Source organism: Coturnix japonica, chromosome 21, assembly GCF_054131305.1.
Source record: "Coturnix japonica strain WE chromosome 21, WE-NBRP24, whole genome shotgun sequence".
NCBI lineage: Eukaryota > Metazoa > Chordata > Aves > Galliformes > Phasianidae > Coturnix > Coturnix japonica.
In genome coordinates, this window is record NC_140683.1 from 10,684,053 (window position 1) to 10,701,722 (window position 17,670).

General features: G+C 42.3%; 1 long non-coding RNA gene across 3 annotated transcripts in view; it reads left to right on the forward strand.

The window, feature by feature from the left end:
• LOC107321573 (uncharacterized) overlaps nucleotides 1-17,670 on the forward strand; it is a 44,572-nt gene that overhangs the window by 10,885 nt on the left and 16,017 nt on the right. Inside the window, exons 2-5 of one of the 3 annotated variants that reach the window (XR_014936335.1) lie at nucleotides 19-9,813; nucleotides 10,938-11,070; nucleotides 12,435-14,073; nucleotides 16,423-16,723. This is a non-coding gene — a long non-coding RNA (uncharacterized LOC107321573). Of the gene's footprint in view, nucleotides 1-18; nucleotides 11,071-12,434; nucleotides 14,074-16,422; nucleotides 16,724-17,670 lie in introns of those variants that run through there. The other 2 variants (XR_014936334.1, XR_014936336.1) reach the window with 2 other exon arrangements.

Consider the following 17,670-nt stretch of genomic DNA (forward strand, 5'->3'; position numbering starts at 1 on the left):
TTCTTGTGTCTGTTGTAGTTTCCATGGAAATAAATAGGAGGCATTACTTTCAGAGCAACCTACACATGAGAAGAAGCCAAGAGTTGTTTAATCTGAGCAGGAAGGCACAGCTACTGACTAGGAATGAATCCTGATCCCTTTTTGTGACTTGGACCTGGGAAACCTCTGCAGAAGATAATGACCTTCCACAGAGACATCGTATTAAAGCAATCACATTTGGAAAGGAGCTGGAAACATCCTGCTTTTTGGACATGTTGCTGCCCTGATCTAGAGTCTTCAACATTGAGAGGGTTGAAACACATCATGTCCTACTGCTGGGGGCTTTGTGTTTGATGTAAGGTAAAACATGACTTGAATTTGTATTATGTTACGGCTTTTAAAAACAACAAAAAGAAAGCAGGCTAATCCCAGACATCATTCCTTGTTTTTAAACCGAGCTTGCCTTTGCTGCAGCTTGACAAACCATTTTTAATAACCGAGATGAAACATCAGACTGTGACCTATCACATCACATTGCATCAGTCAAATTGTGTTACATCCAATAATAAACCACTGCAAGTGATGTTACCCAACGTGACAAGCCAAATATAAAGCTCGAGCTGGAGAATTCAAAGAAAAATGCAGTTTTGATAAGCCAGGATCTTAAAAAAATCTGAGCTGCTTTTGATGGTGATTCTTAGATTTATTCTGAAGTTAAAAACCCTTGGAGAATTTGGACTGGCTGTGAGCGGGCGTATTTTTTTCTAGAATGTTTTGAGGATATCTGGCTTTTAATTACTTTAAAATCAAATTTCAGGTACCGTTTCTACAGAAACAACAGATTCTCACCTACAGCAAATGGTGGAGGAAGAACCTGAAAAGGAGGATCTTGCACTCCCTCCTGAAATTTATGGCGACTGTTGTGTTTGACTTTAATTAATCCGAAAACCCAGTTCCAGTGCTCCAGGCGAGTGGTGACTTCTTGTCAAAAGAAGGATGGGTGAAGATGTGGAGGAAAAGCTGAGCTTTTCTGACTTCTCATTGTCGTCTGATTCAGTTAAAAATCTCATTGTGAGGGAATTTGTAACAAAAAGGAAAATCTCAGAAATGGAATCAAAATCCCTTTGGGTGAAATATTTTGACAGTTCTGCGTTTGGAGAGCTTTGTTGCTGTAGCCAGAAGGGTACAGAAGGTAAATTTTAGTCTTAGAGTGCAGTATAGGCATAAAATCTTTGACATTGGAACTGAAGGAGCAGCTCAGTCATTTGCCAAACCCTAATTCACAATTAGTATTGTGACTTCCTGCGTCCACTGAGCCTGCTGGCTGTGCACAGGGTGTGTTAGTAGGAGAATGAAGGATGGATTCAGGTCTGTGTGCAGTTCCGCAGAGTCATTTTCAGAACACAAAATATTTCAGCATGTTTTTGCCCAATTTCTTCTTGATTTCTGGTCTGGTTTAGTTTCATACTTTATCATCATCTCATGGGCAAACCAAAAGTAACGTACCACAGTATGATGAGGGTTAATCCCATATAGGCATCAAGAGGAGCATTTCAAAACCAACTACTTTTACAACCTACTTTGACCCGGAATTTGAAGGATACTTGTGTATTCAAGATGTAGGTGTTTGCTCATAGATCCCTACTGAAAACTGCTGTCTCAGAGTCTAAATGTCATCGGCTGTCCTAGGCTGTACAGAGCCACCAGCTATCATAGAACTGCCATCATTCTGAGCAGAGCAAAACTCCTGCAACCAGCCAGTTATGTTGGTAAGTGCTGTTTTATGTCAAAATCCTGTGGGAGCAGCAGGTCCTTTGAAAATTCAGCCCCAGCCCAATTCCTTTGTTCTGAGGGCTGCGTTCCCTGCACTGTGTGTTTGGCAGCAAATGCCTGCACTCAGTGCAGCTGAAATCACTGAGAGAGATGGCCGTGGGGATTCTACACAACAAATTATGAGTCACTCACATGAAAAACGGTATTAGAATTCAAAGTACGTTACTGCTAAAAAGGAATAAAACGCAATCAAAAACTCCCAAATTCTGAAATGTCTCCATCTGTTTGCTGGATGCTTTGATATCAAACAAAATTCTATCAAGTTGAGTCTACTTTTAATATTTCTGTGTTCGTGGAAAAAATGGCATATATGCTTTATCTACTGTTTCTTATTCCTTTTCCTTTATTTTGCACAGAAAGAGAAAAGAGATTGATAGAGCTGAAATTTGAAGCCAATCTCAGGGGATTAGTTTCATATTCACTTAGTTTCCTGTAAAGCTTCTGAATTTATAGTTATTTTTAAAGAAAAACTAAACTGAAGGTTGAAAGCCATTAGCAATAACTCACTTGGATTTTAACTCATTCTGATGTTTACTTATTTTGATTTTAATGTACTCTGATATTCTTATGCCGCTTGTTGGCATATTTCCATGTATTCAAGGAGCCAAATTGTTCTTATTTGCAATTCTGCAAGAAGGAATACTGGATTCCAGACCCACCAAACAATCAAAGTCCTTGAGACTTAATCTATCCATTTGTTTTAGATTGGTAATGATTTAATTTAACCCCTTCAGAAATTTCATAGTCATTTAGACTGATACAATTGCATTCAGATTCATGGAAGAGTTTCTTGAGGGGCAGAGAATCTCAAAGCTGCAATGAGCAGAAAGGGCATCACCACCCCCTGGGTGAAGAACTTCCTCCTAAGATCCAACCTAAACCTCCCCTGTCTCAGTTTCAAACCATTCCCCTTTGTCCTATCATTGCTGTCCTATCATTGCCCACCCTTACAAAAAGCCGTTCTGAACAAGCCCAGTTCCCTCAACTTTTCCTCATAGGAAGGTGCTCCAGCCTTCTGACCATCTCAGTGGCTTCCTCTGGACCTATTCCAAGAGCTCTGCATCTTTCTTGTTCTAGGACCTCAGGCCTGGTGTCCAGGTGGAAAGCAAAGTGAGTGAGATCCTGAGCTGTGTAGCAGGAATTGGTATGTAGCACAAGAGTCTGCTTATAAATGGTAGAGTAATTCAAAAGGAGAAGGTTGTGCACAGGAAACTAAAATAAAATGCTTACATGCAGATAGAGTAATTGCCCAACCAGTCCCAACAGTAGCCAAAGCCACTGTCAGTTCTGGTTTGATACAGCAGCTGTTTCACATGGAAATGAAATATGGGAAATAATTATTTTGCTCTACTTGGCATTCGTGTGGCCTCAGCCGGAGTCTGTCCAGTCCAGGGCACCACATAACAAGTATTGGAGAGAATCCAGAGAAGAACAGTAAAAATGATGAGAGATTGAAAATCTTGACCTCTGAAGACAGGTTAAAAGTACTGCATTTTTTTCTAGTCTTGAAAAGTGGAACAGTCAATCATTTCTCAAGGCTGGTTTCAAATGATTTGTGGGGAAAAAAAAAAAAAGTTGCTCTGTCCTTAGGATATGATATTGGGATGATTTTGTGTTGACCTAGATTATCTAGGAAGGTTGTACAGCCACTTAAATTGGAATTCAAGGCAGTGGTACTCAGTACTCCTTGCAGAGTGCAGTACCTGATTGGTTGGAACTTCTTCCCTGATGTCACAATGGCAGATTCCCAGCTCCCAGGAATGGAAGGAGAGGATGCTGCCCTGCACCCTGCTCCAGGAAATTGGGACCAAGTGCTTGTGCACAGATGCTCATAGACTGCCATCCACCAAAGGTGACTTTCCAGGGAGGCAGCCCAGATTTCCCTATGATTTGCTCCAGTGGTTTATGGGACTAATCATCACATACATTTCAGTAAGTCTGTTGCAATTGTTCGTAAAGCTGTTCTTTGGACAGTGTGCTGTTACTGCTGGTAACCACTCACCAAGAACCTTACCCCTGCCATCCCCAGGTTACTGTGACCACCATATCACTGTTATCTTCCAAAATAGAAACTAAGTTGCAAAATCTGCTTGGAAACTCATCCATAGGTCTTCTAAGATAAGCTTCAGTATCAGTTCTTCACCTTCTTCATTCAAATTAGCTTTGCTTTGACTGCACTCACTCCCTTGCTCTCTCAGGTTGCAGTTAGATGCTGGCACACCACACTCCATCCATTCTGTCAGCTGCAATCACATCTGCAGTACACAGAAAAGAGGGAATCAAGTTTGCCTGGAGCAGGACATTTTCCCATCATATCTCACCGTGTGATGTTCACCATGTTACTACCTTTGCTTTCATACAGGTGGAGCTGTTTCTGCCTTTTCCATCCTTAAGGTGCCATCCCTGCCCTCTCAGTATCCAGTTACCTCTCCCATTCTCTAGATTTTTGCCTTGAACTCCCAAATGAGTAAGAAATGAACACCCACAAAGCAGAGACTTTGATCAGCTGTCTTTGTACTGTAGGTGCAAGCCATCCAAGGCTGGGGATCTTAAAATGTTCTTGTACAGCTGATGTAGCTTAGTGTTTTATCTTTGGTTACTGATGACTTTGTAAATACTTCATTGACTTCACATGGGAAAAGCACATCAACTTCCTTCTTTCCAATTATATAACAAATATTTATTGCATATAGCTATTCCCATTTTAAATATCCTCTTGACAGCAAATAACTAGCAAAGTAATAGGTATTTTAGAAAGTATTACTGCTGGGCAATCTGCTGGAAAATAAGCAAGTGTGTGGTTGTCTCTAGGCAATGTGAATGCAACGAGTCCTTCTTTTTGTGATAGGCGCGTTGCTGAGACACTTCTTCTATAGCACACAAACCAGTAACCTACATCTATTCCACAGCCTCATGCAATGGCAAGAATAATCTCCGGAGTGGTATCACAACAGCTTCACCAAGGCTGTTCTCCATGGGACAGACACAAGGAATTAACAGCAGAGATGCTGAACAGCAAATCATACCAGCCAAACCTGATGGCTGTGGCTTTTATTTTGCTGTATGGTTCAGACTGTTCAGCTGTTATAGCTCTGTGACTTCTTTCTCCTGGAGAATTAATCTTTTTCAATCTGTTTGTAGTGAAGGTCGTAATGGAAAATGCTCTGTAGGAGAATGAACTGACAAACTCAGGAAAAAGAAACAAAAAATAGAGGAGGGAAAACACTGCAGAGGGATTTGTTCTTCAAGAAAAAGTGGAAGTACTAACTGTATTAAAGAATTTAGATGAATAGCAGTACTACAGTGTAAATTCAGTGCTCACTATGTCAACTCCAACACAAGGAGTGAAATAAGTTAAAGAATTAGACTCCTATTAGGTCTTGTAACTCTGCCTCATCAGCCTTCCCCAGATCTGTGAGGAGTGGTTTCAGTACTGTTCTAAAGCACTGCCTACGTGATCTGCTTCAGCATTATCTTCATATTTTGGCAGCAGACCAGAACTTGTATTTGACATCAATGACAGCACGACACAATGGGTAACCCCCAGCCTGGAAAGCCAAATGGAGGAGGCAGCCTTTTGTCTCCTCAACACAAGAGCAACGATGAACGAGAACCACCAGACGATACTGATAGGAGATTCTGTAGATGTTTAATTTCTGACTCCTTTCTTCTTGTTGCACAGTCAGAATGCTGCACTTGCTGCTAAAGGTGGCTTTGCTGCAGCAGCTGTAGCAAAGGTGAGTTTAAGATCCACGCTGAGCTGTGCTGACTGAAGATACCCGATCTGCAGATGAATAAAAGCATCAGCTTTCAACTTTCAGTGAACCTGCAGATTTTCTATTCTTGGCCTATTGAACTGAATCTGGACCTGACTATAAAGAGAATTAAAGTCTGGAATAATTCCATCCATTTTCCCAAAACTGTACAAAACTTTGACTTTCATTGGTGTGGTCGACTCAATGCGCAACAAAACCCTTCTAAGGCCCTTCCATACCTTGTAAAATGATCACAATTACTGTCTGCATGGCAGGAGAAGGTTAGTTTGCTACACTGGTGTCCAAGATATCACCTTTTTCTACATCAGAACATGTAGAAACAGCTCGTGCAAAGCACTCAGTTGGCACATAACAATTGGCTAGTTCAAATTTCTACAAGATTGTTTACAGGGGAATTTGCCTTGGCAGGCTTTTGGCCAGGTCTAATGCTGCTGTCCTACAGACTGCAAAAGGCTGACATTTATTCAATGTCACATGGCCTGCTTAATCCAACAGGAATGTGATCAGTGCCCTGGTTTGATCTAGACCAAACTTGTACTGAATGGTGAGATGAGGTTGTACGGATGCACAGTTAGACGCAGCCTCAGAAATGTTACTCTTTGAAAATCAATTAGAGCAGAACTATTGCTTCACCGAAGGAGAATAAGCAACAAACATCCTGCAGCCATAACCTATTATCTTCCAGTTTTCACCATCTTAGGACAAGGTCCCACATGAACCCTGTCAGCAGAAAGTCTAATCACTCCATGGGGCACCTGCCATGCGTCCCTATTAGCTGTTAGGAAAACACCTGGGCTGATCCATTGCCCTGATCTCTGTAAACCAGATAAAGGCTCACCTTGTCAAACCACACCTTTTAGCACGCAGGAAAATTTGCTGGTGTCCTGAGGAGATCTGAAGGGTACAAAATACAAAGCAATTTGCAAAGCCAGCCACAGCAATAGTGGCTGGGAGGATGGCAGAACGCTTTGCTTTCCATGTGAAATGCTGTCAGCTCAGACTGAGGCTGGAATCTCAAATAAAATGAACCTGTTTTTCCTGCCTGGAAACATCTCAGGACTTCCAAGCGATCTGGTGTCATATTGCCAGCAGTGTTGGGCAAGTGATTTATTCCATGGTTTTGGTATCTTTTTTCTTTTTATCTCTCTATGTGAGTAGTTCAGGATGTCTTCAAATATACAGCTTGATCAGATTTCTTCAATGAAATGATGGCAGGGCTCCTTTCCAGTCCATGATCATTATACTAGGAGAATGAGATTTCTGCAGTACAGAGCTGTGCTATAGTTTCTGTCCCTATACTTCCTTTGTGCCCCTCTTGGCTGAACTAAGAGCTTTCAGAAGTTACTGTAAGAACGCCTGGGCAAATGTGTGCTAGGAGTTTGGTTGCTTAATGTGTGTCATTAACAGTTGTTCAAAGTAAAAAGAGCAGTAGACTTGGCTGAGTCAAATGCTATCCATCTTTTTGCACGGATGATGTATCTTTAGCTCACTAAGAATGTATAACTCTGTGAAGCAGGGGACAGTGCACGTGGATAGATGTATATTAAATGTATGCACAAGGTGGGAGGGAAATGCTGGAGGCAGCTGGGGAATTTTCTGCCCACCTGGGCAGAGTTCAGGTTTAGAATGAAGTAGCAAGAAAGAAACAGTAAAGGTACGGTGAAAAATGGGATTTGATGACAATGGGAAAATTGTCTTAAAATAATTGAATATACTCTTTAAATGCTTGATGTATCAGACAGTAAGTTGCAGCAGAGTGTTTTAGAAATATAGTTCATTGCAAAATAATAATAGTAATAGCAATAATAATAAATATATATAGTTCAGAGAAGTGTTTCCCTCTTGGCAGACAGCTAAAGAAATTCACTAAACAAAGAACAGAGTGGCCTCTCAATAAACATAATCCATGTGAACAGGTTTGGGGTGGAAACCAACAATAACTACGGGCAGCAATGCATAAATGTGCTGACACTTTCTATTATGAGACTCAATTCTCACTTTTTGATAACTTTGCTACTTTTGTTCACTTTGGTTCCATTCTCCCCCCACAGTTTTTCTTCAGTTTGGGTTTGGAAACTTTCTGCTGCGGATCATGGTTAGGGGTGGAGGTCTCTGAATTTATTAGCCCTGATTCTAACAACAGCCCATGCAAGGGGCCAAAATATTCCAAGTTTTTTTCCTCCAAAATGTTTTAAAAACCTGGAAGCTCATCCAAGTGTTACATTAAAAGGAAAGTGAGGCTCTAAAGGGGAGCACCAAGGAATTTGAAAATGTTATGGAGTCACTTGCCCTGATCTGTTGGCCATATGGCCCATGAGCCCCAGCTTGTCTGCCTGGCAGAGTGGTTGTCTAATATCATTGCAAGAAGTCAAGAGATTATAATGCCGTATAATACTAGATTTTCCATTTTAGCCTGGGAGAAAAAAAAAAGATCTGTAAAAATATGACTTTCACATTACAATTTCGCTTGAAATATTTATTGCTGTTTGTGCATAGCTTCGGCAGTGGAGAGAATCTCCCATTACAGCTTTGTTATGACTATTTCAGTGAGGATCATCACTTAAATCCACAAATGGCTTTTGGTGCCTAAATATCTCTTCTGTTTAAATCCAACTTACAGACTCCTCTGACAATCACTGATGTCCTTCATAGCCATCATATTCTCTTGCAGATCCATATTCTTCACGTTTCTACCCAAGCCCTGGATCTACCTTTCTATTTTCTGCCTCTTGCCAGATCTCGTCCCTTAGAAGAGCACAAACTGGTACCCAGCTTCCAGGAGTTCATCAAAACCGCTTCCCCCAAAGCACCATCAATTAAATAGTTGTTAGAAGGTGCTAAATCCTAGAAATGCCTGTTCCAAGCGCAAACAAAACCAGAGAAGTCTCAGTGCTGCTGCTGCAAGTTTCCAAGGAATCCAAGGAAGCAAATTGATGTAGGCACTTGGATTTAGGCTGTCTGCAAAGGAAAATTTCAGCAACTTAGCTCTGCCAGTGTAATTATACACCTACAGGTACAACTCTTCACATGAGCACTTGCAGGCAGCTGAGTTTTTTTGTTTTATCTTGCACTGCGTTTAAAGCAAAGACACTAAACTGGAAAAAGCATCTGTAGGAAGGAACTTGAGTGGGAGTTGTACTGGTAAAATTATAACGGCGGTATAATTATCCTGATCAATTTTCCATATAAAACAGACTTCAGAAGAACTCATTTGTTAAACAGTATGTAAGCCTCAGCCTTTACTCTTGTGGCGTCTCTGTTCACCAATCAACATAATGAACATAGGCAATTAAGGTGCACCAGGAACCTGGCTACATTTCCTGAAGGCATTTCCCAATGTCCAAATGCTTGATTTGCAAAATTAACGAGCTGCTAAGGTCCCTTGGTATAAATCAGCACATCTCCACTGACTTCAACTGAGATCCTCTTACACAGACCGGCTGAAGTTGGGTTCTTTTGTACACCACGGTCTGCTCTAGGAAGCAGAATTATGGTTATTTTCAATATTTACATCTTGATCCTAGAAGTTAATTTGGACAGTGTAACCAATGATTGAATTAAATAGCAGCCTCGGCACAACCGTAAGCACTTGTGCTGAGAAAAAATGGCACTTTTCTACAGCGTGAGCTCTGCATAGCGAGGTGCCATTCTCTGCTCTACCCTAATGGCCAGTCTCAGAGACCCCAGTTTTCATCCAAACAAATTTCTTCCCACAAAACTACATAAAAGCTGTAGGATTGAGCCCCCCAGAAGCCAGGAACCAGCACTGCCTCCTCATTAGCAGTAGGATATAATAGTAGCAGTGGTACATTTGCCATTTGCTAGGTGAATGCCATTTAAATATATAAAAGATTCTGGTACTTGATTGTTCAGCAGCAGAAAGCGAATTGATGTCAAGTCCTTTGCTCACAACTGTGTTGGCTAATGCTGCCCTCAGGGGGTGAGTCTCTTTCTAAAACCTGAAGTGTTTATGGCTGATTTGAATGAAAGTGATTTGCTCAAAAACCTTCCCGGTATTTAGTGGTTTGAGCGTTAGAGGACCGGCCCTACTCCTACAAAGGATCTGATTTCAATTCTCTACTTTGTTCCAGAAAAGCATGGAGAGAAGAAAGAATGCAAGGAGCAGTATGAGAGGTGCAGCGTGTCCTGTTTTAGCAGCAGTTTGACCCACAGCTTCGTTCCCCTGCTGCAGGGACCTGGCTTTGCTCAGGAGCAGCATTAATTTGTAGGCAAAAAGGGACACAGGGATCTGAATTTGGCCAGTGTGGGGCAGGTTGCATAGGTCCAGAGAAAAGGGATGAAGGTGATGAGAAATCTAGAAAGCTGTGGGATGCTTAAGCTCTGGTAGGAAGGGTGAGGAGGTGAGAACAGAATGATGCTCAGTCCAAGGGCATCTTTAAAAGGACAGTGAGAACTGAGCACTGAGATGGGCTCTAACACCAGTTTTATACTCCCATCTCTGTGCATGTCTGTGATCATAGACACCATTGCATACATGGCTTAACCATTTGGCTCTGTACAGTCACTGCTGGCAGAAGCACCTGGGAGGTCAGAGGTGGTATCTGGGACTATGGGGAAAGCTGGGAATGTTTCAGGGGGCAAAACCACCATGAAATTGCATCCTCATGTTTTAGGTACTGATTGAAGGTTCAGCAGCACAGAGACTTTTTGAAGAGCCCAGCACATTTCCAGAAAGAGCTGCATTTCTTGCAGTGTGCAAATAGGCCAAGCTGAGTGTCCTTCATAGAACAAGGACACTGAAGCATTTCAGATGCAGAATTTACAGCATTTTTAATGACCTGTTCTTTACTCACATTCATTATTTAGGTCTGACTGTGTCAGAAACCTGAATATTTCTCTTTATTCTTAGAGACAGATACCATTGCTGAATTGGAAGTTTTTCATCTGGTATTTACCTTGAACTGACCTCTGTCTCTCCTGCTTACATGAACACTGATATACACTAAAACAGATCCAGAGCTGTTATCTGTTTCATTCTGTGTGAAGAACAGAGACTCTAAGCCCTTTTCTGTCACTGATGGAGCCGGAATTGGTTCCATAGGAGGACATGAGGATGGTCAGAGGGCTGGAGCACCTCTGCTACAAATCGAAGCTGAGAGAGTTGAGATCAGGCTGGAGAAGAGAAGGCTCTGGGGAGACCTCCATGCTGTGTATGTCTGCACAGCAAGGAGCCAACCAACAGAGGGTCTGAATTTGATAATCTCACAAGTTTTTTCCTATGGTGACAGTAGAGACATAGACGCTTCCATGTAGAGGCAATTGTTTTAGCTCATGTTTCTTATTTCATGAGTTCTAATGCATTCATTTTAATTTCTTGCTATGATAAAGTCTTTAAAGGTTGCATGTCAGAAATGTGCATAGAAGAATGTCAATCTTGGATGCATTCTGTGGATGGAGATAGTGTTTTATGACCCGAGTCTGGGATGGAACGACAGGGACAAGTCTCATCCTGCATCTGCAGGTACGTAAGAAAAAGCCTTTTACCTTTATAACAAGTCTGAGCTGCAGCCCGAGTTCTGGGAAAAAAAATGACTGATGGGGACCTAGCAACCTTTGGTATTTTAGTTCTCGTCTTACAGTATCCATAGGCAATTAACATTCTGCAACCTCCTTCAGAGGTACTCGTGCTCCTTTAGAAATACGTATGTTCTTTTTGGGAATCTGACAGATTCTGCCAAGTCACCGCGTCGCTTCAATTCAGTGCTCAGAACGGCTGTTTTCCAGTCAGGAAAAAAAAATTAGAAGATATATATTTCTGTTTCGGAGCTTTATAGCTTGGCTCAATCCAGCTCCGAGGGAACTCCTATGGCTGTGCTCCTAAAAATCCCACTGGAAATGGGATTGCTATGGAAGATGAGCATCCACACAGCAACTCCTTGGCTATCCAAAGGAGACCTGCGAGTGAATCAGTGCTGTGTGGGTCGAGCGTCCAGCAGTGTTTCTGGCTTTGAAAATACATTTGATTTCTTATCTCTGCGGATATCAGACAATATTCTGCATTGTGAAGAGAGTGTAGAAATCATGTGTGTGAATTCCAGCACAGTAAGTGAAGGAAAAAAAGCCTCCAAGGAAATAAAATCTTTAAGTGGACTTTCAGAATTTAATGCGGGTTTTGTTTGATTGCAAATGAAAACCATGTGGAGGCTCTGCGGAAAAGATCTCAGGGATATTTTCTTTTTTTCTTACTTTAAGTGGTCTTTCAAAATTAAATGCTAAAAGACACTGGTCTGTGCACGCAGATGGGGCACCGAGACGTGGCTAACTGCAGTGGTGTGCCATTCAGTAATGTGAGAAATCTCTGCCTTTAAAGGAGGCTAAGGACTCCAAAGGCACAGTCTGGGGTGAGATGTAACCCGTTGGTGTTCTTTGGGTTTATTTTTCCTGACAAACCTTTAGACCTGAGAACTTGTAGCTGTGTGGGTGGGACGCAGGATTTGGAAATGGTGTTTCTAAGCACAGATTTGGTGACTGCCACTAAATTGTTTTGTCAGGATGATCAGGTACGTTTTGCCTTTCCAACGAACCCACTAACACGGCCTGCCCGACTTTTTGTCTTTTCTTCACATAGTAATGTTAGAATTGTGGAATTGTTTGAGTTGGAAGGGACCTTAAAGGCCATCAGGTCCCACTCCCTGCAGCGCTCAGGGACACCCACAGCTCCATCAGTGCTCAGAGCTCCATCCCCGACCTCAAATGCCTGCAGGGATGGGGCACCACCACCCCATGCAACCCATGCAGTGCCTCACCATCTTTGTATGCGATTGTTCTTTCTAATTCTTAAAACTTTCAGAAAATAATAGATTACTAAATGAAATATCGTTACAGGCAGCAGAGAGTTGGAGGAGAACTCAGTGGGCCAAATGACTGACGGCAGTGTTTGTCCTTAAAGAAGAACTCATGGTGTGAGGCCCAGGACTGTCTGAGTGGTGATGTTCAGTGCCACATTGCCAAAGTGTGTGTGAAGATGTGTGTGTGTATAAACACTTGCGGGTGTTTTTTTACAATCAGCACAGCATGCAAATATGTATTTCTGCTGAAATTATGTTCAAACAGTCAAAGTAGAAACAGATGTATTGAAAATATAAATACAGGGCTTGATAAATATTTTATCATCAAATATTTCAGAAATGTCATCTTTAAAAACATGAAAATTCAGCCTCAGGAAGACCAAAATATTTAATCACTCTCACAAAGTTCTTAAAAGGGAATCTCTTTCTATCAAATTCCTTCTGAATAAAAGAATGAATTTCCAGGTGCTGTGAGCTATATTTATTTTAATCAAAATCAGTCAGTTAAAGGAGATAGAATAATCAGTGAGGTCATTATTAAGCGAGATAACAACTTCTGAATGAATACTCTCATTAATCTAATTATAAAATGGAATGGTATCCTACTAATCAGGCTGTTAATTGAATCACAGAACATGTAAGGCTGTAATCACAGTTATTCGAACCACGCCGGGCTCAAAGCACAAAAGAGACCCAGAGCCTCTGGTGGAGACCATGTTTGCTCTGCAGAGCAGTTTCTGGCTGACAGTGGGGTTTGTTGAAGGCCTGGTTTCTTAGAGGAAGCTGCTCAGGTGGCTGTTTGGATACACAGCCATCAGGAGCATCCTAGAGGATGGGACCCTGGGCAGCCTGACCTGGTGGCTGGCAGCCCTTCCCATGGCTGGCAGGTTTGTAGATGGATAATCTCTAAGATCCCCTCCAACCAAAGCCGTTCTGGGATTTTCTGAGGTTGTTTTGCTCAGGATGGAAAGCTAAAAATTCTGCATCTCTAATTGGTACCAGGTGAGTGAGGAATGCTTGATTGTTTTAGAACATATACCAACAAATATATGCACTGGAGCTTGATGAAAAGCTAAAGTGACATACCCCTGAGTGAGCTTTCCAAACAGTGTAACAGGTTGTTAAACATTTGAGAAGAAAGATAACATTGTACAAATTGTATAGAAAATAGGCAGCAGAACCACTGAACCAGCCAGGAATGGATTTCAATGGGAGAGGAGGTGCATTTCTGTATTTTCACCCTGTATCTTCCTACATTTTTTGCTCATAAATTCTTTCCAAAGTCTGATCTCGCAATCTATTTCTTTGAAGAAAAAGAGAGAGAGAGAGAAAGAGAAAAGGATTTTTCTTCTACTTATTAACGCCTGCTAAGAATTTTCACAGCTATTAGTAAAAACAGAGGATTTTATTTCACTTCAGCAGATCCGGGAGCCAACTGCCGTCCCACCAGACATGTTTTGAAATTTCCAGTAAAAATACATTGTCACAAATAATATGGAAAGTGCAGTTCATTACAGCGCTCAGCCCACGTGTTCTGTTCTCTGTTCCACAGCCTTTTGAAATACCAAATAAATTTGGATTTAAATAAAGGAAGAATGGTCACTCGGAACCAATCCCATAATGAATCTTCCTTCCTGAGAGGAAGATCATGACATGAAGATCCTATGAGAGATGAAGTAAGTATGAAAGGACAGGGATCAGGTGGGAGCTGCACAGAGGTAGGGCTTATTTTCTAGTGCTGAGTGCTGAGGCAGGAACAGACATCATTATTTTCTATTTTTTTTTTTTGGATGAAAACTAAGAATTTCTTGAGTAGCTTAAAGGAAACACTTGCTTTTGAGACTGGCTGGGACCAGGCACACCAATGGGATGTTCACGGACAGAGGATGCATGATAGCACATGAAAGATGCAACATAATGAATTGTAAGATGTGGTTGCACACATAAATCTCCCCCTATCTCAGGCTTCCATGCTGCTTCATAAATCTTTCTACTAATTAAAAGTGACCAGAATCTCTAGGCAGAATATGATCTGGCCTAGCACTGATAGCCTGCTGTGAGGACACCTTCAGCCAGTTCTTTACACTTTGAAACCCACTCACCATTTCGCAGCATGATCTCTGAAGCCAGGCTGGTCTGATGTTCCCACCAGCAGCAGCTGCCTGTTCGATGCCTTCTGTGACTCAGAGGAATTGTTCAATAAGTGAGAGAAAAAGCTTCTTCTGTGAGAGATGGGAATTGGTGTTTAAATAGTCCGTATCACCAGTGAGGAATGGCTGAGGTGGGCTGCTGGAGAATCAGCTGGAGACTGTTGCACTATTGTGAGTCTCAGGGTACTATTCAAATTTGGAATTGAAGCTTCCATCATTTGGGAGAGTTTTCAACCCTTCATAGTTGCTCTGCTTTCCTTAATTCCATACATCATGCCGTACTGCACAACATCTTGATCATGAGTTGAGTGGAGGGTGAATTTGTTGAGCAACGTAAGGACTTTTCATTTGAAAAGTCACATACCTGACCTGAGAGAGAAAGCAATCAGTGTCCCCTTCCTGAGATACTTCATTGCTGCACATCATTCTCTAATACTGGAGTAACAGACATACAGGCAGTTCTGGAGAAATTAAAGTTCAAGAACACTGGGAGCAATTTGAGAGCATTGAAATTTGGGATATCAAACACTTATGTGAGAGCATTAGCCAAGATGTAATCCTGCTTACCCAAATCAGCCTAATATACAGAGAGAATTCTAAGTGTAGGTTTCTCCTGCCAAGTTATGCCCCAGGCCATGCTGAAAGCTTGAATGTGTCCAAGGAAAGAATCCAGAGGCAATGATCCAGAATCAAAACTGATTTCATTTGGCTTGTTGAGGAGAATGATGTTCCAGATGATGGTGGTTTCTTACTTACAGTAGTTGGAGGTGGTTTGTGTCTTATCTCAGACATTTACCACCATCATTTCTGTGCTTTAGGAACTGGAACCTTTTGTAGCTTAATAGCATTTGTAGCTTTTGTCTTCAGCACAGCCCTCTCACTCCAGGCCCCAGGTAAATCTTCCCTGCCTTTCCTGCCCATCAGACAACCCTCACGGTATCACCTGGGATAAGCATCATCCCTCTCCTGCCCCTTGACTCCCACCCCACAGCAGCAAAGCTCAGGCTCTTGCTCAGAGGCGAAGGCAGTGATTTGCTGCACTAAGGGCATGTGGGGCCCTCAGAACAGGCAAAGCCACTCCGAGAACATTCAGAGTGCTGAGTACACACTGGGGCACTGCTACATCTGAACAAGTTTTGCAGAAGACACTGACAAGGCACTCAGGGCCAAATTCGGGTGTGCTCACTGCCATCAGCTTAGCTGACTCGCTGATGTGGGTGTGTATCTGCAAGATGAAGGGTGAAGCACTGGAGATAAAGAAGAAAATCCACCATTATTAAACATTCCCTTCCACCATTTACCAAATCACATAATACTGATACTCTCACTATTTCGCCTCAGGAAAGGCATGGTGTGTTAAAATTAACAGCGATTCTATATTCATTGCAGGCTCCTAATTAACCAGGCTGGGCCGTACTGCTCCAGCCAGATAATTCCCCAATATTTAGCCATTAGTTCTTTCCAATTTGGCCTGCTGCTGCTTCTGGCAAGTTTTGTCTCATAAACAATTACGCTGAATGCCAGATGTCCCAATAGACTGCTCTACTTTCACTCGCGGCTGTCTCATCAGGCCAGCTTTGCTGGAGCTGGGGAGACAGTTTGACATTTGACATCCGTGTGTGTATAAAGCGAAGGGTCAGCCAGAATCCCAGCGAGGACTTTTAATTACAGCTGAACACACACACTGGTATCACAGCTATTTTCTGCACCCACGTTTCATGCTCCGAGGAGGACCTGAGCTCCTGCCATCCCCTTATTCCTCTTGAGTCTGATTTGCACTGGAGAAGGATTTGGAGATGGTGACCTGGATATGGGGACTGGCAAGGGATGTATTAGTGTGAAGCACACTGATGAAGCACATATTTTTCTCTGCAGGGAGGAGCGGCTGGACCAAAGTGCTGTTTATTATTTACTTCAAAGCAAACTTCACAAAAGACGTGTCTATTACATGAAGAAACTTTTAGAGCTGAAAAGGCTTCATTTACCTTAATGCAGAGGAACACAGTTCCCAGCTGAAATTTCCTGAGAGAGAGTCCCACGAGATTCAGAAAGAAGCAAAGAATGTGCATTTTAATATAATATTCTTTCAGATTTTCACATGAAACACTGCATGTTTTTATGCTCGGCGCGGCAGCTTACTTTTATTTTAAAATAAACAAGCTCGGGTTTAATGGAAGGGCACTTGTTGACAGACAGATTAATTTCTCGCTGAAGAAACACAGAAAAAGCACAGGTAAATTCCTGATACGAGTGTTTTAAGATAAAAGGCTGATGGTATTTCATATTTCTGAGCTGCTGGTTTAAGCAGATGTGAATTGATCCAGCTGAAGCAGTTGATGCTGGTTCCAGGGCAAATAGTGCAGTGGTGTCCATGGGTATGGGCTGTGGAGATGTGGTGGTAGCACTCAGGAGTGAGATAGATAGAACTTCACTGTCGTTTATTATCAAGTTGAGAAATAAAGGAGCTTTTCCACTCTCCCAGCATTGCTAAGATATCCACAGATGTCCACCCTGCCCTAATCAGGCAGAAGCTGGTAACACTTGCTCCTAATGATGGGCATTGCCTAGTTTAGATCATGGTCCAAGAAAAAGTGAGCCCCTGAGGTCCTCCCAAGTGCCTGTCCTCTCTCTGCCCTTAGAACTGGGTTCTGCTTGGAAAGCACCAAAAGGAAATGTCATTTCCTCCTCCTGCTGGGGCTGTTCTGGTCAGAGCAGAGGCCGGTCCCCTTCCAATGGGGTTAGCACCACAACACACTGCATTCTGCAGGATGTCCTACACCAGCTGTGACAGGTGATTCAGCTTCCCCAGCATTCTCCCACCTGCATTATATTTGACTGTCAGAGGCAATTACTGACAGATAGCTTTATGCTGGATTATTTTAGTTCTGACAAAAGGAGGGATCTATTTATTAGTCTGCAGGTGAGGTTCCTGGTTTCAGAGGGCAAATAAGCCAAGTGGGCTAAGATGACTGCCCTGAGCAGCTCAGAGACATAAGTGAGAAAGCAGTGGGAAGACACTGAAATCCAATATGCAATAGAGTCTGCAGTGGGCTCCCAAGGTAAGTGGAAAAATCCTGGGAGTTTGGGCTCTGGGTTTAACGCAGTGAATAACCTCATCCAAAA